Below are 25,381 nucleotides of genomic sequence, written 5' to 3'. Positions count from 1 at the left end.
GAACTTTTCCTGCCAGGCTGTTCGGCTGCCACCATCAAGGCTAGAGAAGATAAAAACTGTAAAAACAAAACCCCTGCCACTTGAACGTCACTTTTGGACGGCATCTGCCAAAACTCCCACTCAGCTCAGGTTACAGCAACTTCATCCTTTAAAACGCAAATGTGGATGAGGAAAGCTGGCACTTTTGAAACAAGTGCACCATTATGGATCCTTCCCACCCAAAAACCACTTTGCACTCGAAGCCTTCAAAGCCCAGGAGGAAGGAAAATTCCACACCCCTCTTCCCAAAACGAAATTATTTCCGTTGTCCCCATAAATGAATCCTCCCAGGCAGATTTAGGGGTACGAGTTTTCTGAAGTTGTACACCACCATGCTTTAAATCCTATCCTTTATAGAAAAGGAACTACCAGGAAGAACCTGACAGCAATGTCCTCCTCCTTGCTTAGCAGGCTCCGCTTTTTCCAACCTGCAAGCCCAGACACACCTACTTGGGCCACATCCACATTGCAGAATTAATCCGGTTTGGCACCACTTGAACTGCCATTGCTCAGTGCTATGGGATTTTGGGAAATGTAGTTTGTTGTGGCATCAGAGCTTTGATGAACCATGGCAGTTCAAGTGAAGATGCCAAACCGGATTAATCCCGCAGTTTGGACGCCATGGCTGTGGTTGAAATGCTCCCTTAAAATGCATCACTGAGATATATCCAAGTGACACAGTAAGGATGTGGTGGGGAAAAGTTTTCAATGCGCAGCCATAGCCGGTGCTTACACTTCACCTGCCACAATTCCTCTTTGCTATCCAGAAAAGCTTTCTGGGCTGCAAAGCTCCATGCATGAGAGGAAAAAACATATATATTAAGCAGGCATCCCCCCCCCCACAAACCCCAAATCCCTTCCCGCAGAGTAACTTTTCAGTGTGCAAGGTCCCTCTGCCCATCCCCACAATCTGCACAGAGACCAACTTCTGAGATTTGTCAGCCTGAGGGCAGGGAACTGTCAAATCAACAAGTGATTTGCTCTGACAGCAGCGCTGGAGACAGGGGTGTAAATACAAGACAGACAGACAGACAGACAGACAGAGTTCTCCCTGCTTCTCAACACTGCTTCTCCATCGTGCCAAGCTAGCCAGTTCCCATCTCCCTTCTCTCCAAAACTCATCCATTGCACTGCCCTGCAGCTCCCCTCTTTTGCACAGGGAAAATAAAAGAAATAACAACAACAATAACAATAATAATATAAGTCCCCCCCAGCCTGTCAATATTTCTTCTCTCTCCATTGCACAGGCTAAATCCATTTCAAGTTCCCTTCTCCACCAAATCCGTCCATTGCAACACGTTGCACCCCCCCTTTTTTTTTTTGCAGAAAGAACTTGGGTGGAGACATAATTATTATTATTATTATTATTATTATTATTATTGTGTGCCTTGAAGCCATTTGTGACTTAGGGCTACCCTAAGGCATGGGCTTTCCTTGGCCAGCTGGGTTCAGAGGAGGCTTGCCTTTGTTTTCTTTCCTCTGAGGCTGAGAGAGTGTGACTTGCCCAAGGTCTCCCACTGGGTCTCCATGGCTGAGAGGCAATAAATAATAATGATATAAGCACTATAAGTAATAAGAATATAAGCACTGTAAATAATAATGATGATGATGATGATGATGGACGTACCCGATCGGAGGAGTCCCGAGAGAGAAAGAGAGCGCTGCCTGCCCTTTCCTGCTGCTGCTGCAGAAGGCGAGCGGAGCGGAGCGCAGCGCAGAGCGTGGCGTCGGAGAGGGTCTCCCCAGCAGCAGCAGCGGCGGCGGCAGCGTCAGTGGCGTGGTCGCGCGGAGGGAGATCCTCTTAAGCTCTCCTCTGTGACGCACAGCGGGGCGGAGGGGGGGATCCTGTGACGCACGCGCCGGGCTCCGGCCTTCGCCATATAAGGCGAAAAGGGGCGGTCTGTTCCGGCGCCCGCGGAGGGAGGGGGGAGGGCGCGGAATGTCGGCGCGGGTGACGCACGCGGGGTTCCATTGACGCACGCCTCCCAGCCCTTTGATCTAAAAATAGGGCCCCGGATCATGGCCCCCGGCTAAAAATAGCCCCGCTGCCCGGAGGAGGAGGAGGAGGAGGAGGAGGAGGAGGGGTTTCAGCGCTGGGCCAGGACTCGGCAGAACTGGGTTCCAATCCCAGCCCCAAGTCACACTCTCTCAGCCTCAGGAGGGGAGACCTGGGTTCGAATCCCAGCTCAGCCACGGAGTCCCACTTGGGAGACCTTGGGCAAGACCCTCTCTCAGTCTCAGGGGAAGGCAAGAGCAAACCCCCTCCGAACAAAGCTAGCCGAGGAAACCGCTTGATAGGGCTCTCTGAGGGAGAATCCTGGAGGCCATCCAGTCCAGCCCCATTCTGCCATGCGGGAACTCTTAGTCAAAGCATCCCCTTTGACAGATGGACATGGCTTGAAGACACCCCAAAACAACAACAACAACAACGACAACCGTCTTGGGTCCCTGTAATGAGAGGAAGGTGGGATATAAAGAAGGAAATAAATAGAGACAGGCCTCCCTGCGCTACAAAGGCGACACCGTGCTTGCGTCCACACGGCAGAAATAATCCGCTTTGGCCCTGCTTCCATGGCCCTGGCGCCACTTCCTCGGGGCCCTGACCGGGGCTGCCCTTTCCCACGGCCTCCGGAGGAGGGAGGGAGGGCCTGCCTCTGCTGGGCTCCAAATGCAGCCTTCTTCTCCTGATAGGCCTTCGAGGCATTGCCCACCTCTGGCCGTTTTCTTGGCTGGTTTCTTCAGAGGGGGTTTGCTATTGCCTCCCCTGAGGAGGCTGAGAGAGTGTGACTTGGCCAAGGTCGCCCAGTGGGTTTACACAGCCGAGCTGGGATTCGAATCCTGGTTCCCCAGTGTGTTAGCCCAACGCTCAAACCAATAGGCCCCCTAAAATCCCAGTTCATACCCAAGACACACACAGAGCCAAAGGTCCAAAGCCCACTGCAGAAATCATTCAGTTTAAGACCGCTTTAAAGGCTTTCGCTCAGTGATAGAGAACTCTGGGAATTGCAGTTTTTATTGGCAACAGAGCTCTCTGAGAAAGAAGGCTCAATGTCTCACAAAACTACAGTTCCCAGAATGCCCTAGCATTGAGCCAAGGCATTTAAAGCAGTCTCAAACTGGATCTACCAAATATATGGACTTGGACTCAGGTTCGCCCAAATTCAGAAATGACTCGAAGGCACCCAACCACCACAACAGGCAGGCCGATGCTTTAAATCATAGCAGAGGTGACCCCTGGGTGACCTTAGGCAAGTCACACTCTCTCAGCCTCAAAAGAAGGCAAAGCCAAACCCCCTCTGAACAAATCCTGTCAGGGAAAACCCAGTGATAGGATTGCCTTTGGGTTACCCAAATCAGAAATAACTTGAAGGCACGCAGCAGCAGCAGCAGCAGCAGCAGCAACAATAGTTAAGAGTAGGGTTTAAACACCCTGAAGGCCCCAGATCCCCTCAGATCTTGGACACTAAGCTGGGTCAGGGCCAGTTAGTACAGTATCCATGGACTCTGCACCCACAAACTCAGTCATCATCCATAGCTTGAAAATATTCACACACAAAAAATTTCCAAGACGCACACTTTGGTTTTGCCATTTTATAGTTGAGACTCCATTTTACTATGACACTGTATTTATTTTATTTATTATGGTATTTATATCGCACTCTTTAGTCCTAAAGTCTATCAGAGCGGCATACAATTACTATCTTTAATTAGACGGTTCCCTGCCTAGAGATTTGGGTTTCCACAGGAGCTTCTAGAACCCAACCCAACCCAAGGGCTACCAAGGGCCCACTGTACTTGAATGGGGGGCTACTGAGGAATACCAGGTGCTGCAGGCCATTGCTTCTCAGGCTATTTGAGGGGGATTGGCCATTTCTCTGCCCCCAGTGTGTCAGAAAGTGGCACCATATATGTGCCTGTTAGCTATAATGGTTTCTTTTTTGTGTGTGTTGGAAATTCAGAGACTGGCATGGGGACCAGCACTGGCCCAGAGACCACCACTTCAAGTAGCACTGCAGTAGGCTGTATTTCAGAGGAAGGCAATGGCAAACAACGTCTAGAGGATCCCTTGCTAAGGAAATCCCATTAAATTCATGAGGTCTCCATAAGCCAACTCAATGGCACACAGCAGGAACGCCACATTTGCAGCTTTGACTTTTGCAGATGTGATTAATATGTTCTCTCTAGGAATCTCTTAAGTTCTCCAGCACAACTCTGTAGTCAATGTGTGCCAAAAAGACACACTGGAGGACCTAGAGAGGAAAGACTTCTCTAGGCATTGGTCAGCCTTCCAGCATGATTCTGTGGTCAGCTTCTGGCAGATGTTGACCATAGAGTTGTGCTGGAGGACCTAGAGATGCCTAGAGAGGTGTTCCCTCAGGTAAAAAAAATGCTGTTTTTTTATTTGCGTTTTTTCCACTTTCATGGGTGTCCTGTGCCCCTGACCCAGCAAATGTGGAGGGCCCACTGTACACATACAGAGACAAGGATGACATTTTGTTTCCGTTTTACTGCCCCTACACCTACGTTTTCTCTAGTAGCCGAACACACTGGAGTGGGTGTGTTACACTTTTTCCTGGCGTGGTGATAAAGTTTTGATCTCCCTCATATCTGTGTGCCCTGCTGCTGCTGCTGCTAAAGACACCCAGTGATGCAATCCTCCAGAGTTAATTTTAGCCGACCAGTCATTGCCCTGTCTTAGCCTCATTTAGCAACACCAGGATGTTTCCCAGGTTTTTGGCTTTCTTGCAGCACAGTTCACTGGTCCTCAGCCAGGCCTCAGTCTAATAAACTAATAAGGCACATGTGGAGCCACATCACTGGAGCTAAGCAGGTCAGACAGTGTGTGTCGATAGGACACTGCTTGGGAACCTCATCCTTTAAAGTTTAGCATAAGCTTAAACCAGCTGCTATTGTAAAGCTTTCCCTATGAGCGGTATACCTTTGATACAATGAAGTAAAAGGGGGTGTGTACCTTTGAAAATCCAACATCAACAAACCAACGAAATCAACAAATTAACAACAACAAAAAGAATAATATCATGCCACAGACTGATCTGTTATTTAAAATCATATGCATTCTAGCTGATTTCACAGATGGATCCATTGGCATTCCATTCCATCCCATTCACACTGTACAGTTATAGCACTTTGACTCCACTTCCAACTGCCACGGCTCCAGCCTATGGCATCCTCCTGGGATTTGTAGTTTGGCCAGAGGCACCGGAGGAATTCCTGTTGAGGATCCTAAAAGCCGCTCCCACAGCTCCCAGTTCCCATGGGATGTTGCCATGGCAGCTAAAGTGGAATCAGAATGCTATAACCATCTAGTGTGAATGGGCTCTAAGTTTTTAGGTGATGCATACTTTTCTGTCAAGTATCCTCACTTTCTACACAGGGGAGAAATAGCTTTTCTAAGATGATGATTGCTGCTGAAGCAGTTTTAATTTTGCCTTTAAAATTCACTTTCCAATGAAGGATTCTTTGTGTTGACTTTCCTTCTAAAATGTTTAGTCACTTAATCTGTTGCATTCCTAAAAAGATACAGGGAGTGATTGAAATCAGCCATGACAAGGAGGAACGAAGGGGGAGGAGGGGGGAAAATAAAGAAATGTGGCAACAACTTTGTGATGTATCTCGAAAAGTGGGTTTATATCCATGAGAGCTCATGCAAAAATAAAAAAACAAGTCAGTCTTAAAGATGCTGCTACATTTCTTGTCCCCCCTTCCTTCCTTTTTTTAATGCTGCAAGAGACTGACAGGGCTACTTCTTGAAATCAGCCATGTGGATGAAGTTAATTGGAATCCTAAAGTGGATAATAATAACAGGCCCACGGAAAAGGACAGCAGAGTCCAATAAAACAGTTCTCCTCCATCCCCATCTCTAGCTGACTGGCTGTTTTGGGCAGGAGCCTGCTGGAATCCCTGGTGTGCAAAAGAAACTAGAGACAAGGGTGACTAAGAAGTCCAAAGAACTAGGTCAGCTCCCGCACGTGCCGCTGTGCACCTGTCCCTGGCGGGGTGGCTTTCATTGCCTGCCTCATCCATAAATATATTTTCAGAGGTATTTTGCTGCCTCCCAGCGAGTTTCCTTAGAGACGTATCTCTAACATTCGGGGGGAGGGGGTGGCGGTAAAATGCAACCTGGGGGCTGTATATGCTCACCCACAAAAGCTACTCTTGAGGACATTAACTATTCCAGATTCCCCGGACTGTCCTTTTTCTGAGCAAATATAGGAGTGCATTGTTTTTCCTGGAAGCAATGTACCTATTAAACAGGTTATAGCCTCCCGCTCCACAGCTAAACATCAAAAGATACTAGTTTTTCAAAACCAGAGGTCACTTTGGGACGCTTCCGGTTTGGAGGAGTCGTTTTTGGCTGTCCTTGCTACCCCTGGAGAGTCCAGGGCAACCATAGCTGCCCATCTCTGCCCTCCTACAAGGAACCTTCTGGCCACTCTCCGTTCTCCACACTACCCTTTCAGGGAAGGCACAAGTTCACACAACTTACCGTAAGTTTGTTCTGGAATCTTGGCCTCTCCTTTGTATGAATTTATATCCTGTTTACCGACAGCAAGTCATCAAGGCAGATTATAACAGTAAAACAAAATATTAACACTGAACTAGTGTGTGCAAGCTTCATTCTCTGAAGATGCCAGCCACAGATGCTGGCAAAACGTCAGGAAGAAACTCTGCTAGAACATGGCCACATAGCCCCAAAAACCCACAAAAAAACCTATGGATGGCAGCCATGAAAGCCTTCGACTTCACATAGCATGTTTTTGCATAAAAATCAACATATACACACAGATTTCACTTTCCTTATATTGTACCTGTATGAAACCATACGCAAAGAAACAGCATTTACCTTTCACTTGAACAACAGACTACCAAGTTTTCATAATACCAAACACTATGCAAGTAGTCTCAATGTACCACCAACCTTATTTATTTATTTGATTTCTATCCCATTTTTCTCCCAAATGGAACTCAAAGCAGTTTACAATATAATATTGTGTACACACACACACACACACACACACACTTAAAACAGAACATCTAAAGCAATGCATTGTAAAAGCATTAAACCATGCATTCAATTAAAACACTACTTTGAAAACATTAAAACAATTAAAAACAACAACAACAACCCAGCACTCACAATTGCAAAATCATTTTTATCTCTAGAAAGAAACAGAAGTATAGTTTTTGTGGGCTTTTGGGGCTATGTGGCCATGTTCTGGAAGAGTTTATTCCTGATATTTTGAATAAACTCTTCCAGAACAACGCCACAAAGCCCCAAAATCCCATAAAAAACTATGGGCTGTGAAAGCCTTTGGCTTCTGTGAAGCATCTTCGCAGAAAGCTATGTGCTACAAATAAAGTGCAGCTAGTGTGCTGTACTACAAGCATGGCCCATGGGTAAGGGAACTTTAGATTCACAGGAGCATACAAAGGGCTCTGCTGGACCAGTCCAAGGGTCTGTCTAAAACAGCTGATGCTGAGAGGCATACGGCCTTCAGTACAAGAAGAGAGAACCCTTCCACTGGCAAATAAAGATCTTACTTCAAAACATTTTTGCAAACTGATTGTTTTATTACTGTGCTTTGTTATTGTTGTGTGCCTTGAGGTCATTTTCCAACTTATGGTGACCTTAAGGCAAACTTATCATGGTGTTTTCTTGACAAGTTCCTTCAGAAGGGTTTTGCCACTGACATCTTCTGTGCTATGCTATTTTAAAAAAATTTTTGCTGTTTAATGGGTATGTCTTAAATGGTTTTTTATTCTATAGATAGTTTAATAAAATTTCAAATGTAGCTTTTTCTATGCTTTTAACTGTATACATTTTTGTCTCTCTTTCTATTTTATAAGATGATTTGACTCTCAGCTTTGAAGAAACGGTGGAGTATAAATAAACAAATGTCATACACTAGATAGCTATCATCACTGGTCATCACTGAGAGCCATGGATTCTTCTAATCTTCTCTTAAAACTGTCCACATTGGTGGCCATCATATCATGTGGTGAAAAAGATCTCAGTTTTATTATGCACTGTGTAAAGCAATGCTTATTTTTATCTGTTCCGAGTCTTGCACTGTTCAGCTTCATTGGAGGATCCCCAGATTCTAGTACGGTAAAAGAAGGAGGGAGAAATGACTCCTTGTCTACTCTAGTGGCACCGTTTATAATTTTACACACTTCTATCATCCTCCCCTTTCATCTAAATTGAGTATGCATCTACACTGCAGAAATAATGTAGTTTGACACCACTTTAGGTGCTGCAGGTCCATCCTATGGAATCCTGGGATCTGTAATTTTACAAGGTGTTTAGCCTTCCTTGCCAAAGAGTGCTGGTGCCTCACAAAACTACAAATCTCAGAATTTCTGTAGGATGGAGCCATGGCAGTTAAAGTGGTGTCCTACTGCATTATTTATACAGAGTAGATGCCTGTGTTTTCAAACTGAATAATATCCATTTATTCAGGTCCAATGACCAGAGTAGTACAATAGTATTCAAGGTGTGACCACACCATACTTTTGCCCAAAGGTATTAAGATATTGACAGGTTCTTTTCAGTTTCTTTGACAATAATTGGCAATAATTGGGGGGAGGGGGGGAGGGATAATTGGGTGGGGCATAAATAAAACATTACAATCCCTATGGTCCACTGACAGTGGAATACACTTCCTCGGAGTGGAGTCTCCTTCCTTGGAGTTTTTAAACAGAGGCTGGATGGCCATCTGTTGGGGATGCTTTGATTGAGAGTTCCTGCATGGCAGAATGGGGTTGGACTGGATGGCCCTTGTGGTCTCTTCCAACTCTACGATTCTATGATTCTATGATTTTATATGATTAATTCCCAGAGCAAGAGCACATACTCTGAATTCCTTACCTATCCTGTGTTAAGTGATCCTGAATATATACTCTTACTTTCCTGAAGTAGTCCAGTACTCTGTGCAAGAATCCCCACAATCCAAAAGCGCTAGGCCAAAGATGGCCAACTGAGGTCCTTCCAATATTTTTGCCCTACCTACAATTCCCCCTTGGCCCATTATAATCAGCATAGCTAATGCTGAGTGTAGACAGGGATTGTAGTCCCACATCTGGAAGGCCTCTAACCAATAACAATACTGGGCATTTGTCTCCTAAAAACTGGTATGCTCTGTGCCAAAAGAATGCACAGTGCAGAAATATGCCCCTTTATCCCTAGATGCTAATTCACGCCTTCTGGAGCCACGAGGAGAATGGATCCCACACCTCGAGTAAACCACATCCAATTGTCTTGAATTGGCAGGAACAGTCCTGATTAATCCTATGTCATCCCACATTTTCAGCTGCTTCTAAAATATCACGGTTTCTCTCTCTTACTCCCATTTTCTCCCTTTAAGCTCATCTTACTGCAGTAGCTGCAAAGTGAGTTCAAAGCTCAAAAGTAGTTTGTATTCCATTCACTGGGGGAGGGGGGGATCTTGCCCTACCCAGAGGGCTTAGGCAAAAGCAAGTTGCTGCAACCTCTCCTGCTTTGTCTGTTCCTCATCATTACAGTGGGCTCTTCGTATCTGCTGGGATTTGATTCCAGGGGACACACACACGGATACCAAAATCCTTGGATGTTTGAGTCTCATCAATTACAGTAGCACAGTAAGATGATGTCCCTTATATAAAATGTCAAAATCAAGGTTTGCTTATTGGAATTTATATATTTTTAAAATATTTTCAAGCCGTGGAATGAGGATGCTTGATTTCATGGATATGGACTGTAATAACTTTTGCCATCTTGACCACACTCCAATGTTGCTTGGCTACATGTGTGCAGTTTTCATCTGTAAAATGTTTGAGGGTATACAACTGAAGGATGAAACTCTCTGCATGCCTAAGTCAAACTGAATTCAGTTCCACTGTTTTAGTAGACATTTTTAGAATCAAGCTGCAAAGTTCTGCCTCCCCCTTGAAGACCATTGTTTTAGTAGTGGGCCCCAAAACACTAAACAATTCTGTCATTGTAAAGCTTTTCGTTTAAGTGATACAAAAAGGAGACCACTCCCTGCCAGTTTTTAATCTATCTAGCCTCCACACTAAACCCACATGCCATCCCAAAAAATTCTCCAGCTTGGCAATACATTAGGCCTGTAGCCTCCAAGTGGAATTTTATAGGCCAACCATAAAAGACACGGAAAACTCAGCAGCTGGAAAGATTGATGTATTTTCCTATTGTTAAAAATATTTTTAGCTTGGGCAGCCTCTGGGTTTGCTTAAAGGCCTCACGTTTGTAAAGCCGACTGCGTAACAAGATGCGTTTTTATTGCATGTTGGAGCTGAAGTGCCTGGCGGGAATCCCAGCACAGCAGCTGTGAAGGGGAATCGGCCCTTGATTCCTTCCATCACTTTCAAAACATTGGCTTTTTAGGGCAAACCCTAAAATTTAAGGAATGTAGAATGGAACTAAGGATGTCCTGGTTCCCCCCCCCCCGCCTCCCTTCCAAGTTAGGTTGGTAAATAGATCACTGGTTGTGTATGTGTGGGGCTATCCAGGAATAGTCAAAGCCTGCTTCTAAAAGAGATTGTGGGCAGTCTTTTAGTTAAAAATAATTAGTAATAGAGGAAGCTGCCTGATGCTGAGTCAGAACACTGGTCAATTCTGACCGGGGGTCTAATCTGCGCTGAAGAAAATGTTTGATACCATGGCTCAGTGCTATGGAATCCTGGGAATTTTAGTTTTTTGTGGCACCAGAGCCCTCTGACAAAGAAGGCTAAATATCTCACAACCCTATAAGTCCTAGAATTCATAGTACTGTGCCATGACAGTTAAAAGTGGTGTGAAACTGTATTATTTCTGCAGTGCAGATTAGACCTGGGTCTCCAGGGTTTCAACCAGGATTCCTTCTTAGTCCTCCCTGGAGATGACAGATTTTCCCTGGTGGCGGTTGATCCAAGAACTAACCAGGCCCTGCATAACTGATGAAACCAAGTGAGATTGGTATGTTTAGAATGGCTTTCTCTTAGGATCTCCACTACAGTCTTTTCTACCACTGCCATTCAGCATGGCCTTAGATTGTTTGCAGTGAAGTCACAGAATCCTAGTATTACTTGGAAATTTAAAGGTAATAAAGGCCCCATACAGACAAGCCAAAATAAAGCTGCTTTGGGTCATTTTGAGGTATGCTGTTTAAAAGATGCATGCGTCCTAAGAGTCCGGAAGCTGCACCAAAGCCACACTCCAGTCCTTAGGACTGGAGCGTGGCTTTGCCGTTGTTTCCAGACTCTTAGGACACATGCATCATTTAGACAGCATGCCTCAAAGAGACCCGAAGCAGCTTTCTTTTGGCCTGTCTGTATGGAGCTAAAGTCAACTCCCTGCCCCCCACATCTTAATGGTTCAAAATCTCAGTTAATACCAACATAATACTAAGGTCATGAAAAGAACTTATGCAAAGGAATGATTAGGGCTTGGAAAAGTTACTTAAAACATGCATCTGAGGAAGCAGGCTTAAGTTTACGAAATCTCATGCTACCAATTTCTTTCTTTCCGTTAGCCTCAACGGTACTACAAGATCCCTTTGCATACAAAAGCAACATCATTAGTCAAAAAATAGGCCTGTCACTCTAACACTGTCATTTTCTTCTTGTTCTGTATAATAATAATAAAATAAAAACTTTATTTATATACCGCCCTTCGAAACTTCAGGGCGGTTTACAGCAATAAAACTACATTCAATACAATACAATTTACAATTTAAAAACAATACAATTAAAACAGTATGATTTTTAACACCTCTGTTTGAAGAAGCCAGTGGAGCTTTGCAAACTTGCACAATATATTTTGTGCTTTTCAGTAGGCTCTATAAATGTAACACAGTTTTGTGGATTTTGGAATTTATTGTATTTTGCTGTGTGGCCAACATGGCTATCCCTAAATTATCAAATAACCAGAAAGGCCCTGTGATGAAAAAAAGGATAGTATTTGGACCACTGTGACCCTGCCCCCCCAGCTTAGTCAGACCTTGGGTAATATTTCATAGGTGTTGAAGGGTCAAAATAACCTAGCCCCCTGTAAAGTCATTGTATACTCCTTGGAGAAAGGACAGAAATCTGATATGATCTATCAGAAGGAGAATGACTGAGATGATTTGTAGAAAATGATTTTATAAATAAAATACAATTGATGGTGATTCCAACTGAAAGAAGAGAGTAGCACCATAAAAGGTAAAAAAATAAACTGGCTAGGTGGTAGACCTCACAGAGATGCAAAGAAATAACGTATTTCAAAGGCAGCCTAGACCTTCCATGGCTTCAATGGAAAGTTCCACTGAAGTGAATAAGGGCACCTCAGAGTGAGTAGTGGTTTGAGGCTTGCAGACTTACTGATGTCTAAGGATGAAGCAAGATCTCCCCCCTCCTCCAGACATGGAAATGTGGCTTGCTACTCTGGGGGAGGAACAGGGGAAACCTAGTCAGATCTCCCTGCCTTTCATGAGCCACCCTTCCTCCCGCATCCTCAAATTACAGTAATTGCTAAAAGTTGTCACAGGGAGAAAGGTGTTAGGTACACATCACACCCCAGTACACTAGGTTCCACTCTTGACCGATATATAACTGCAAAATGGGAACTGTGTATTATCAAAGGCTCACTATATAACAGCAACAAATTCAAGAATTTGTGTTGTGTGACTTCAAGTCATTTTTGATTTCTGGAGACCCCTAAGGTTATGAGGTTTTCCTGGTAGGATTTTTTCAGAGGAGGTTTGCCATTGCCATTAGGCTGAGAGCATGTGTTGCCCAAGATCACCTAGTGGGTTTGCATGTGGAAATCGAAACCTGGGCTCTAGAGTCGTAGTCTAACACTCAAACCACTACACCATACTGGCTCAAGAACGTTAGGATCACAAAAGAAGACCAAGCTCAGAAGGCAGCTAGGATAAAAATCTGAACTAATCTATAATCCCTTACCATTGTCCACCATGAACAATAGTAAGAGATTATAGAGACTGGTGTCCACAACATCAGGAAACCCCCCAAAACTTTCTAGGAGGAAAGATAGAAATCATCCAGCATATCTGGCATAGTTAAACAAGCTCCCTTTCACACTACACAATTGCAATGTTATAATTGCACTTGAAACTGGCGTGGCTGCATTGTACAGAATTTTTCTGGGGTTTGTAGTTTGGTCAGAGGCACCAGAGGAGGCCCCTGGCCCAGGATCCTCTAGGTGCCTCCCTAAACTGCCAATCTCAGGATTTCATAGGATGGAGCAATGGCAGTTAAAGAGGAACCATAGCACTATAACTGAGTAGTGTGAATGGTGCCCAAGTGAGACTTGTAATGTAAGACTTAAGATTCTAGACAGTCCCTTCCAATCCCCCTACCTACCAGTATTCTGCAGGTGCGGAGCATGCTCAGTTCCCATTAGCTGGGTTTCTGCAAAGAGTGAATGGGGAGGATGCATCGTTTCAATGTTGTCCCCTGCATGTTCTTTTTTTGGCTACTCTGAGCCCTCCTTAGATCCCATTTCAAGCTGGCTGATACTTCTAGTCTTGCGCTATGGATGCTGCAGTCTAGGCTTCATAGATACTAGTCCTTAGGGAACTGAGGTTGTTATTAGTATATATAAAAAGACAGTGATGGCATCTCTTTAAATTACAGGTGGTAACTGTGTGGCCCTACAGATATTGCTGAACTACAATTCCCATTATTCCTCACCACTGGCTCTGCTGGCAAGGGCTACTGAGAGTTGGAGTGGAAAAACATCTGGAGGGCCACAAACAATTCCCATCCCTGCTCTAAATAATTTTAGAGGATATTGGAAAGAAACGCTTTTTAGATTTCGGAGAGCAGCATGCCATTGCCTGGAGGTAAATCTGAACATCACTATGAGCCATAAGTAGTAATTGATTATAGTAGTTCAGAACTTTTTGTTCCAAATGGATGCCAATTATGGAAGGGAAACAGGCCTTTTTTGTTGTGGTTTTGTTAAATTAAGACGACCATTCCTTTTACTAGTCAGCTGAGTGCAGCAAGCAAGTGACCAGCCCTGCCTCCATTGCTGGGATGAACCCCATGTTAACATCCGCAGCAACACCATGTACTGCCAATCACATTGAATTGCCCAGTAGAAAGGAACTCAGCTACGCACCCTGTTCCGGCACAGTCTGGTTCTAAAGAAAAAAATAAGTTGCAAGCTTGGTACTCAGGGTATGTTCTCAGACAGCTTTTGGTTTCAGAATGTTCCTGATTTAAGCATCAGACTTAATCTTGGAATTGGGGGTGGCTGAGACTCACCAGAGAAGGCAATAAATTAGTCACTGTCACTAAAATGATTTGGAGTTTGCCCAAGAAATTTATGCTGCTTTGTGGATTTTGTTACTAAAAGTGTTTCTGTACCAGCTATCTTTTCCTGATTTTCCACCATCAAACACTCATTTTGTGTCTTTCTTTTTCTCATGCTGAGACTGGGATCCCAGTCTGTTGGGATTGAAAGTCAATGCCTTGTTCAAGGTATCATTGTCAAGAAAGATCTCAAGGAGCTGGGCCTCCTGGGTAGTAGCTTCATTTCACATATGAACTGTTTAGAGGAGGTACTGCACTGTGCATCATCATTAGCATTTAGCAAAATTTATATAGTGTGCATCTTTTTTTTAAAGGTAGGCTTTTGGTTAGTTAAGACAGCTAATTTAAGTGTTTGCTAACTGGATTTTTTTTTTAAGTACTGTAATAGAACTGAATATTCTGATTTGGCAGGCAATTTCAGCACAGGATTCATTTGAATTGCAACATGGGTGATGGGAGATCGGAAATCAGATAATCTACCTTGAATTGCCCCTAACAGGCTCGACCAGTCATTGCAAGGGAGGAAGGCTCCAGAATCCTTTGGACCACCACAAAAGGACTCTGTGGCATTGTTACCGTTTGTGTTGGTCAGGCAGTTGAGCCAGAAGGAACACAAACCTCTTATGTGCTGTTTTGAATCTAGCTGGCCTTGAACAACCACTGACCTTCCAGCTGTTGTATATTCCAGCTGCCAGAAGCTTCCTTCAACATGGCAAATGATGATGGGTTCTGGAAGCTGAAGTGTAAAACATCTGGACAACTAAAGGTTGAGGCTTCTGTGATTGCAAAGGGCTGCAGAACACATCCTCTTTCTGACCACCTCTCACTTGACTTTTCTCATATTCATGGGCACATTCACACAAGTCTTTTCAATGGCTGTTGGGTGAACCTACTTAGCTCTTCCACAGTGAAGGCAAATTTGGCTCCAATGCCCAGTTTATGACAGTGAATGGGTTTAGTTAAGGATTTTTGGGTTCTCCTCATACATTCTATCAGGGTATGCAGTACCTCCTGTTGAAAGTAGGAACCAGTACCTGAGCAACCTACTGGGTGATAATGCCCCATCTACTCTCTGAAAACTATATAAAATGCCTTGTTAGCCTTTGAAAATTCATCATTAGCCATGCTAACTAGGGAATTCTGCAGTCCGAAAAGTAAGTTTTCTAAGTTCTGCTTATGGTCATGCACCATCTTGTACCTTTCTCACTTCACAACAAATTCAGGAAAAACTGTACATTAGTTCTCAAGTGCCAAGTGGGAGGAGGAAAACTGGAAGTCTCATGAGTACTGGGATTGCCAAATGGGTGGCCTGTATCAAGTATACACAGTCCTTTGGCTCTTGAGATTCCCTCTTCACAGTGAAATAGTTTCAGGCCTGTTGTGCTTAAATTCTAACACACAAAAGCTGCTTTTCCCCTAGATCAGGAACGGGCAACATGGGGCCCTTGCAAATATTACTGGGCATCAACTCCCATCAGCTGTTGTCAGTGGCCAGGTTGACTTTAGGGCAGATGGGAGTAGTAGGCAAAGAAACATTGGAAGGGCCACCATTACCTAGCCCTGCTGTAGATGGAGTCAGATCCCTGCAATTCTGCTTTGACCATATCAGCTCAGCCTACTGGCTCCCTTGTTCGCTGCCTCTCACTTTACAGAATAGACAGAAAGTCTGATCTCATGTTGATCTTGGAGCTTCAGGAACCAAACTGAACAGCTGAGAAGCAGACAACTGTGTGCCCTGCCCAGCAGCCCAGGTGCAGATTAGTAAAAAGTACAAAATCCTCCAAGCCAACTGCTGTGTGTTCTGGACAGGAATGTGTCAAGGGGGCTTGGAGTTCCTGGCTAGGACTGTGGCTTGTTGATATGCTCTAGATAGTACAGAAATGTCCAAGAAGCCAAGACGGCATTCCCAGGAGAGCAGGTGCCCCACTCCATTGAAGTTACCAAACATGTTCAGGACCAAGAGAGGCTCCCAGTTCCTTTGGATTCCAGGAGACTAAGTGGGAAGTCAGAATTTATGGCCTGTGCCCAAATTTAGGACTATAAAAGCTAGTCTAGTTTCCAGAGCTCGGAAAAATTGCTTTTTTGGATTACAATGATCAGAATTCCTCAGCCACTGGACATGCTGGTTAGAAAATTTTGGGAGTTGTAATCTCCCAAAAGGGTTTTTTCCAAGATCTGCTAGTGTCATAAACACAGGATGAAACTTGGATCAGAGAGGCCCAGGTCTGATCTCCCTTTAGCAAAGGCTGCATCTGCACTGCTGAAATAATGCAGTTTGATATTGCTTTAACTGCCATGTCTCCATTCTATGGAATCCTGGGATTTGCAGTTTGTGGTGAGTCTGGATCTCTCTGACAAAGAAGGCTAAACAAATCTATAATTCCATAGCATTGAGCTATGGCAGTTACAACAGTGTCAAACTGCATTAATTCTGTAGCTCAGGTGCAGCCAAAGAATCACATTCTGATTTTAAACCAATTTCAGCCCTCCAGATGTTGTTGGGCTACAACCTCCTAGCCAGCATAGCCAAAGGTCAGCAGTTCTGGAGCTGCAGTCCAACAACATGTGGAGAACCACACAACTTCTCTCCCCCACCTAAAGTACTACACAAGTTTGTGAGGATATTAAAACCTAAATCCTATACGTACTCCCAACCTCTGGATCAATTGTCAAATAGTGAGACAACACTAGATTAAATTACATATATTCAATAGGTTTATTCTGTTGCAACTTTAATTAAATTAATATCATGAGATAAGTCCTAAGGTGGCCAACCCCAAGATCTTTGAAAGAAAGATGGAATACAATTGTGATAAAGAAAGTAAATTGGGTGATGAGCAGAGCAAAATACTGTAGCTGGTTTCTAGGACATGGGCAGTACTGTTGTATCAGAGGAAGATTATACTTGTGTCCTGGTTTCCAGTGGTTTTATAATGTTAGTTCTGAACCCTTTCAGTTTCTGGTTCACAGTTCATTCGCCAGTATATCAACTATATTAAGATGAATCTTGAATCTTCTCATCCATCTTGTTTACTGACTCACATCAAATTGGTCAAATCATTCCAGAAAGCCAGTTCATGTTTATAAGAAACCATCAGGCCATTTCAAGACCTTCTGTTCCCAATGGCAAAGAACAAAATGACGCCCCCTTCCTATTCTATTCATAAGAGGCAGCATGACTGGCAGCTGAATCCTTCTCCAATACTGGTGATGGGTGTGTGTGCATCCTTCACTATGTGTGCAAGGCAGAAGGCTGCCTTAGGGGGTGCAGACTTCTTGGCACACAGCTCTCTCCTCTAACACCCTGCTGTCATATCTCCCAGAATTTGCCACTTAGGGCAGTGTTGTACCTTAGGGCCAGGGATCATTATGACAGAGTTCTCCAAGGTCCTTGCATGCTAAACTGGTTTTTATTTTGAAAGAGAGAAGCCTCTTAAATTATAAGTTTTCCGCAGGTTATGGATTGGGAAGAAATCCCTTCCTAATTATGCAGAAGGGAAAATACTGAAAGAGACAACTGAAAGAGGCTTTACCCTGGACAGCATCCTGACCTAAAATTACCTCTTATTGTTTAACTAGTTTCTCTCCACACCCCCAAATGCAGGACAATGTACACCTGTGACACATGCAGTTAGGAGCCCTGCCAAAACCATTTCAGTTGGCAGAGAACCAGCTTCATAGTAAAGCATCTTTCCTGGCACAGCCCAACAGGTGAAGGACAAGGTGTACAAACGTGTCCATCTGAGGACCGAGTCTGTTGATGCCTTCCAAAAAAAACAACAGGATTAGAGGAACAACCCAATTCCACAAGAAAGGCAATTTTGTTTTAAGAATTCAACCACTTCTTTAAACAAAAGCATGGGAATCAAACAGCCCTCCAAACGCTGTTGGACTGCAAGTCCCAGCAACCCCAGCCAGCATAGCCCAAAGCTGCACTATGCTCATCTCTGATTTAATACAATGTAACCAGGCTTCTGACAGGTGGTTGAAGTGTCAACCTTCCCCTTTAGCCAGTACTAGTTTTGGAGACCATTTTGAGCCCAGTGTTTATACAAACCACAAAATCCTAAGAGGAACCTTGCTAGATTATTAGACCCTAAGCCTATCTTCTTTAGCATTGTGTACCCACAGAGGCCCATCAGAAGCCTATGGAAAGCCAACCAGCAGCACAGGAGGGCAACAGCATCCACCCCAATTTAGCTGTCCAGCAATTGGTATTCAGGGACATCATGTTGTCTTTGATATAGGAGGTGTACTTGTGTGCAATTCGTTATTCCAGAACAGAGTTTGTAAACAGTTCCCTGCCACATGTTTTATCTCCTGGTCTGGTGCTTTAACCTACTGCTGAAATCAGCAGCGGATGTTTAGGCCAACGTTCCTCAGCCTGGTGCCCTTTAGGGAGTTATACCGCAGCTTTCATCATCTCCAGCAAGTGGGGCCCTTGGGCTGGTTTGTCTGTGGGTGATGGGAGTTCTTGTCCAACACATCTAAAGTGCACAAACCTGGGAAAGGCTGCTTAAGCCATTTTGGATCTGTGAAATTCCAACCCAACAAACAAACAAAAAGTAGCCAGACCTCAAATAAAAGAAGAGGTCTCTTCCTGTGCCCCATGATGTTACACCCCAATCTAGACAAATATAACTCTCTGACTATGGAAGATCACTTACTTAGTCCAGAATGTTAGAGCTACAAGTATTTCCAGGTTTTCTCTCTCACACACAAATACACAAGGAAGGGGGGGGGGACTTGCTATGTGCTTAGCAAAAGGAATCTGCCATGCAGTTAGCTCTTTGCTGCACAGAAAGAGTGTTCCTTTTGATCAGCTTAGACTTGGACTTGTGTCTCCTGCTCCCTCTCCCTCTCACACGCACACCATGCACAAAGAAAACCTGCAGGTGCAGCAAACACCTTGTGCAGGAGCCATCTGGCCACTTGCCAGCCGTGGTGGAAGGCACCAGCCCACAGCTGGTTCCAATCATCAAGGGCCGGGCCGGGAACCCTTCCTAGAGAGGTTTGGCAGGCGGTACACTCGACGCACGCATGTTTGTGTTTCAGTGGAAGAAGCCAAGCCCACAGGGGCGTCAGAGAAAGCGTAAAGGGTGTCCCACCCACCCCTGGACGTCAGCAGCTGGATGGGGCCCGGCTCACGTCAGCAGGACTTGGAAGGACACGCAGGCCTCCATATATGGGCCATGTGGGGAATCCCTTCAATACCAAGGGATCTTCCCCCTTCTCCCCCCACCCTTCACCTCTAAATCCTAGACCTTCTGGCTAAAGTCTGGGAAAAGAACTTGGAAGCCCCCCAGCAGGGCTGATGCCAAAATCCTGATGTGGCTGAGCAAACACTGACTGTGTTCTCCTCCTTTTAGCACAGTTATGAAAGAGAGTTTCTTTTGCCAGAACAGGAGGCAAAGCTCCAGGAAATTAACTGATGTGTACGACAGGAGTGGCGCTTATCTAACATCCATGCGACTCAAGTCCTTTTAAAAAGGATGCTTTTTAAATGGGGAGGGTTGACATACGCAAGATCCCATAAGGATCTGTGACAGCCCAACCTGCCACAGAGGTCCAGTCAATCCTGAGATTAGGCTGACTACTTTGCCACTCAAGCAAGTAGATTCTAACAAATTCAAAGTGTTCCTTTGTGGGGAAGATCAGGGGTGCACAGGTCCAAAGGTGAATGATAAACTTTGCCATGCACCTACTGAGTCTTCAGGAGGGGGATCCTAGAAGGAGCAGCACTCTGGTATGACCCTTACTGTGAGCTAAGCAATTCTAAGTATGTCCAGACAAGGGTGACCAAAATGGTGGCCATTCCCTAGGAGGAGAGACTTAGAAATCTGGGTATGTTTGGCCTGGAAAACAGAAGGTTAAGGAGTGATATGACAGCTCTGTTTAAATATTTGAAGGGGGTGTCATATTGAAGATGGAGCAAACTTGTTTTCTTCAGCTCCAGAAAATAGGACCTAGAGCAATGGATTCAAAACTACCTCAACATTAAGAACTTCCTGACAATAAGAGATGTTCAAGTGTGGTGGAGAATCCTTCTTTAAAAGTCTTTAAACAGAGGCCAGATGGCCATCTGTCAGGGGTGCTTTGATTCTGTGTTCCTGCACGGAAAGGGGGTTGGACTGGATGGCCCTTGTGGTCTGATTCTCCTATGCAACAAAAGGGATGTTCCCTAGGTAAGCCAAGTGTTCATTCTCAAGAGCCAGGGTGAGAGGAGCAGCTGCAGCCTGAGTTTTCATAAAGGCACATCAAAGTAGACACCCTCATATGGCTCTAAAGCCCATATGCAAAGTATTGGGTATTTTGTGCTAATTCTCTGGCAGGACAAACAACCAGAATTCAATTTATGCCTTTATTACTCAAGGATTTGTTTATTTTTTAAACCTGTGATAGAGAGCATGTTGTCCTGTAGCTACAATTCTCACCATCCACTATTGGCTATGATGGCTAAGGTTGGACTATAACTCCCAATTGTCTTAGCCATCATAGCCATGGTCGCCATAGCCATAGCCATAGCAACATCTGGAGGGTAGAGGACTCCAAAACCTTGGTTTAGACCCTGAACTTCTGCACTAACACACCCAAGGCAGCTAGGAGGCATGTATCATTACAAAGCTGATCAATAAAGAATGTACAGTCAGCCCCCCCTCCCATACCCATGGATTTAATCATCCACAATTTGAATATATATATATCCAAAAAGCAAACCTTGATTTTGCCATTTTAAATAAGGGACACCATTTTATTGTACCATTGTATTTAATGGGATTTGAGAATCCATGGATTTTGGTATCGACGTGGGGTCCTGGAACCAAATCCCAGAGGATACCAAGGGCCAGTTGTATGTGCAAACTACAGTTTCACTAGAAGGGATACAGGTGCAGTGCTGGAGTCTCACTACCCCAAGTCCTATTTGGTCTTCACTTGTACTGTTAGTATTTTACTGAAGAGTTCACAGATATATAGTTTCAAGTTTAACTTCATAGCCATGAGGACTAGAGGCTTCTTTTTTCAGTTTAGAAGGGCAAGACAGTCTATGAGAGACAGCACATACCATGCTGACCTGGTGCAACTGTAGATTTGCTAGATTTCTAGCAAACCCGATTAATGGGTAATAAAGCAAGAGAGCATGGTTGCCCTGTTGGAGAAAGACACAGCACTTAAAGAGGTGTTCTGAAGCATTGGCTTCAGCAATGCTTTGAGGTTGTCATTGAGTGTTCTGTGGAAAGCAGCACTGTGATTCACTCTAGCAGGTGAAAATAGGTTGCAGAGATGATCTTATATACAGTATATACATCCAAATCTCTAGATTCCAGGAGGGCAGCTGGGGTAGGGATGTTAAGCATATGGTTGCTCCAGTCCCAACACAACCAGAAATGATACCAAATTTGCCCCAAAACAAACAATTCCTAAGATTTTGGAGAGCTCTGGGGTAGTGAGAGCAAAGGAATTCAAACTACCAGGTTTTTGTGGTGGTGCAAGTGTTGAGTGTTTTGGCTGAAAAAGATCAAGGTCTGGGAGACCTCTCAGGTCTCCATGGAAGGTCTAAGGATCATAAAATAGACCCCCCCAGCTTCAACTGATATTCTGCGCATCTCAGCAGGCAGGTCAGAGTTCACAAAAAAGTGTGCTGTGTGAAATGGGCCAGCCTCAGGGCTCTTTATTGTTTTAGGTGCAACAGAGGAACATGTGGACCAGTTTAGAAAAGGTCCAGATATGGGTCAATTTTTACTTGTGATGCCAAGGTGGGAGCACACCTGATAGAAGAGGTAGAAAAGCCCTACTTGGAGATCTCCATTTGCACAAGAATAGGAGACAAGACACTTCTACAGTCAGCCCTTCTTATACACGGATTTTTTATACACGGATTCAAGCATACATGGTTTGAAAATGTTCCAAAAAAGTATACATTTACCTTGATGTTCCATTTTTTATTAGGGACACCATTTTGCTATGTCATTATACTTAATGGGACTTGAGCATACACAGATTTTGTTATACACGGGGGATCTTGGAACCAAACCCCAGCGTATAACAAGGATCCACTGTAATTCATCTGACTGGAAGACTCTTTCAACTTCTTCTTTTTTTTTTTTTTGGAAAGAGTTGAAGTAGCCTGTACTTTCCAAGAAAAACCTACAGTGCCTCGAAGTGGCCCAGTGTCTGTAGAAGGAAACTCTTTCAGCAGCATCTATAGCCCACAGACTGCCTCCCCCCCCACACACACAATCCAGTCATCAACAATGTGTGTACATGTGTGTTTCCAAACCATCATGATCCATCTGCTCAAAGAAGGCAAGGAAACCATGGACATGCCATCATCTTTCAGAATCTAGAGATAACAACTCCCTGGTACCATCCATATCCTAGTACTCTACAGCAGTCAAGCCAAGGGAACACAGTCAAGTTTCCTCCCAAACAAGGCTCACAACTTTGCAGAATAAAGATATATAAGAGGATATGTGAGTCCCCAAACCTCCTTTTAACCAGGGATACCAAAATCTGTGGATACTCAAGGCCCATTAAATATAATGACATAATAAAAGGTTGTCCCTTATATAAAAAGGCAAAAATCAAGTTTACATTTTGGAGTGTGTATGTATATATATATATATATATGCACACAGTATATATTTAATATTTTAAATAAGTGAGGCCTGAAAGTATTAATAAACTCATTTTAAAAAGTACTCAAATGGACTCCCAAGACCACTTGTATAGACTGTGAGTTTAGAAGGAAGAGAGAGGGAACAAAATTAACAACAACAACAACAACAACAACAACAACGCAACTTTTGTTCTTTCCTTTCCCACCTCTCTTCAAGGCAGGGCACAGCAAGTTAATTTATAAAAAAAACAAAAGACCACACACACAAGTCCACAGTTAAAACACAAGACTCTAAAATCCTTAAAATAAACCCATAAGAGTTCATCAGTAATTTATTACATCTTTACATCAGATTAGGTTATTCAAATCAGCCTCCTTTTCCAGGTCCTGTCCTACATTTCAACCTCCTGACCAGGAGGAATGTCAAAAGGCCCTCCCTTTTGAGCCTGACTAAAAAGCACAAACTTCCCTTTATACATGAGTGTTTCTTTAGCTTTTGTTTAGTCATGTCCTCCATATTTTCACTGAATGTCCTACATTCTGTGTTGCCTTGTCCCCTTTCCGGTGAGGAGGAATTCTGGCCAGCCTGAGCACATCTTGTTAAAACCCCAATTAAAAACACATAAGTTAAAAAACAAACAAACCAGGATTCTGAAACCATTCAAACAGATTCCTAGACTGCTAGAGTTGGAAGAGGCCCCCAAGGGCCATCCAGTCCAGCCCCTTTCTGCCATGCAGGAACTCACAATCAAAGCACTCTCAAGAGATGGCCACCCAGCCTCTGTTTAAAGGCCTCCCAAGGAGGAGACTCCACCACTCTTGGGGGCAAAGTATTCCGCTGTCCAACAGTTCCTCCTAATGATTTTTTTAAGATAAAGTTGATTTGTTAACATAAAAAAAACACCTGCATCCATCCATCCATCCATCCAAAGTTACACCCATACCTATACATACAAACAGAAATAATGTCCAACTTCCTCAACTAGAAGAACTCCGTGTTCCCATGACATACCTTTTCTTTGTCTTCTAAACTGTTCTTACCTTCTCATCTAGAACGCTCAGTCTAATTCTACTCCTACAAAGGCGTAACACTTAATCTCGAGATTTTTAGCTCTATTTATAGAACATCACATAACTATTCAGTCATCTTAGATATCTAATTGTATCAACAGACCCCCCCATTGACCCCTTCTGTATTTCTTTATCTGTTGTAACAATATCTAGATTTTTAGGTATATTTATTTAACATCATACAATTATTCAGTAATCCTAGATATCTAGTTTTATCAATAGATCTCCCCCCCCCCCCATTGACCCCTTCTGTATTTCCGTATCTGTTCCCATTCCTTTGCATATCTTCCCAAGGCTTCAATGTATCCACTTGTGCCACAGACCTTCCTCCTAGTGTTGAGGTGGGCTCTCTTGTCCTGGAGCAGCAGGGAACTCCCCAGGGGCTTCCCCCACTGAGGCAGCAGGGAACCCCCCCCCCTTCCCAGCCACTCACCTGCCCAGCGGTGCTCTCTCTCTTCTGGGGCCAGAAGTCCTGCCCAGCCATGGCTGACCCAGGGCAAGGGCAGCAGCAGCAGCAGCAGCAAGCTCCCTGCCTGCCTCTGGCCACCCTTTGCCTGGCCTGCCTTGCCTTGCCTTTCTTTTCATGCCTCTCCCTGGCGCCCCGCCCCTCCGACCCGGCCAGGAAGGAACCTCCGTGACGTCAAAGCCCGGCTCCATTGACGTCGTCGTCGCCCTCGGAATCCCAGCCATCAATGGAGCTCAAAATAGAAGCCGCCCGGAATGCCCCCCCCCCCCCCCCCCCCCCCCCCCCCCCCCCCCCCCCAGCTTCCAAGGGAAAGAAAGGGCTTCCAAGGCAGGGACCAGGCGCCTCCTCCTCCTCCTCCTTTCCCAGGACCTCTCCTCTCCTCTCTAGTCCAGGAGAATGAGGAGGGATTCCAAAAGAGCATCCATTTTGAGAGGCACCAAGAAGCGTGGATTGATATTTATATCAGTGTTTCGAGCTGTCATATCCTCGTGTCCTCCATTTTTCGCAGCATCCCCCTTTCTCAGAACCTGTCCTCCATTCCAGCCTTCTGTCCAGGAGAGGTTCCAAAAGATCCTCCATTCTGAGCAGGACCAAGAAGCAGGGATTTACATTCCTATATGAGTGTGTTTTAGCTTTTATTTTGTCATGTCCTCTACTTTTATTGAAGGTCCTACATTTTGTGGTGCTTTGTCCTTCCTTTGCGGTTAGGGCATCTGCTCACCCTGAGAGGGAGGAACCCTAGAGGCGGTGTGACCAGAGGTCCTCCTTTTCCAGGACTTGTCCTACATTCCAACCTTCTTCCAGGAAGGATTCCGAAAGGTCCTTAGCAGGACTAAGAACTGTAGATTTACATCTTTATATGAGCG

The 25,381-nt window shown here is 44.5% G+C and overlaps 1 protein-coding gene across 2 annotated transcripts in view; it reads right to left on the bottom strand.

Moving 5' to 3' along the window:
* The window catches only part of NR4A1 (nuclear receptor subfamily 4 group A member 1), a 50,812-nt gene extending 26,208 nt beyond the window's left edge, over positions 1-24,604 (bottom strand). The window contains exon 1 of one of the 2 annotated variants that reach the window (XM_042447767.1): positions 24,483-24,604. The gene's annotated coding sequence lies outside the window, so the exon portion shown is untranslated. Of the gene's footprint in view, positions 1-1,666; positions 1,831-24,482 lie in introns of those variants that run through there. The other variant, XM_042447766.1, reaches the window with a different exon arrangement.
* Between the last annotated feature and the right edge of the window lie 777 nt (positions 24,605-25,381).

This window comes from Sceloporus undulatus, chromosome 2 (assembly GCF_019175285.1).
Source record: "Sceloporus undulatus isolate JIND9_A2432 ecotype Alabama chromosome 2, SceUnd_v1.1, whole genome shotgun sequence".
NCBI lineage: Eukaryota > Metazoa > Chordata > Lepidosauria > Squamata > Phrynosomatidae > Sceloporus > Sceloporus undulatus.
This window is presented reverse-complemented; position numbering and strand designations above follow the sequence as displayed.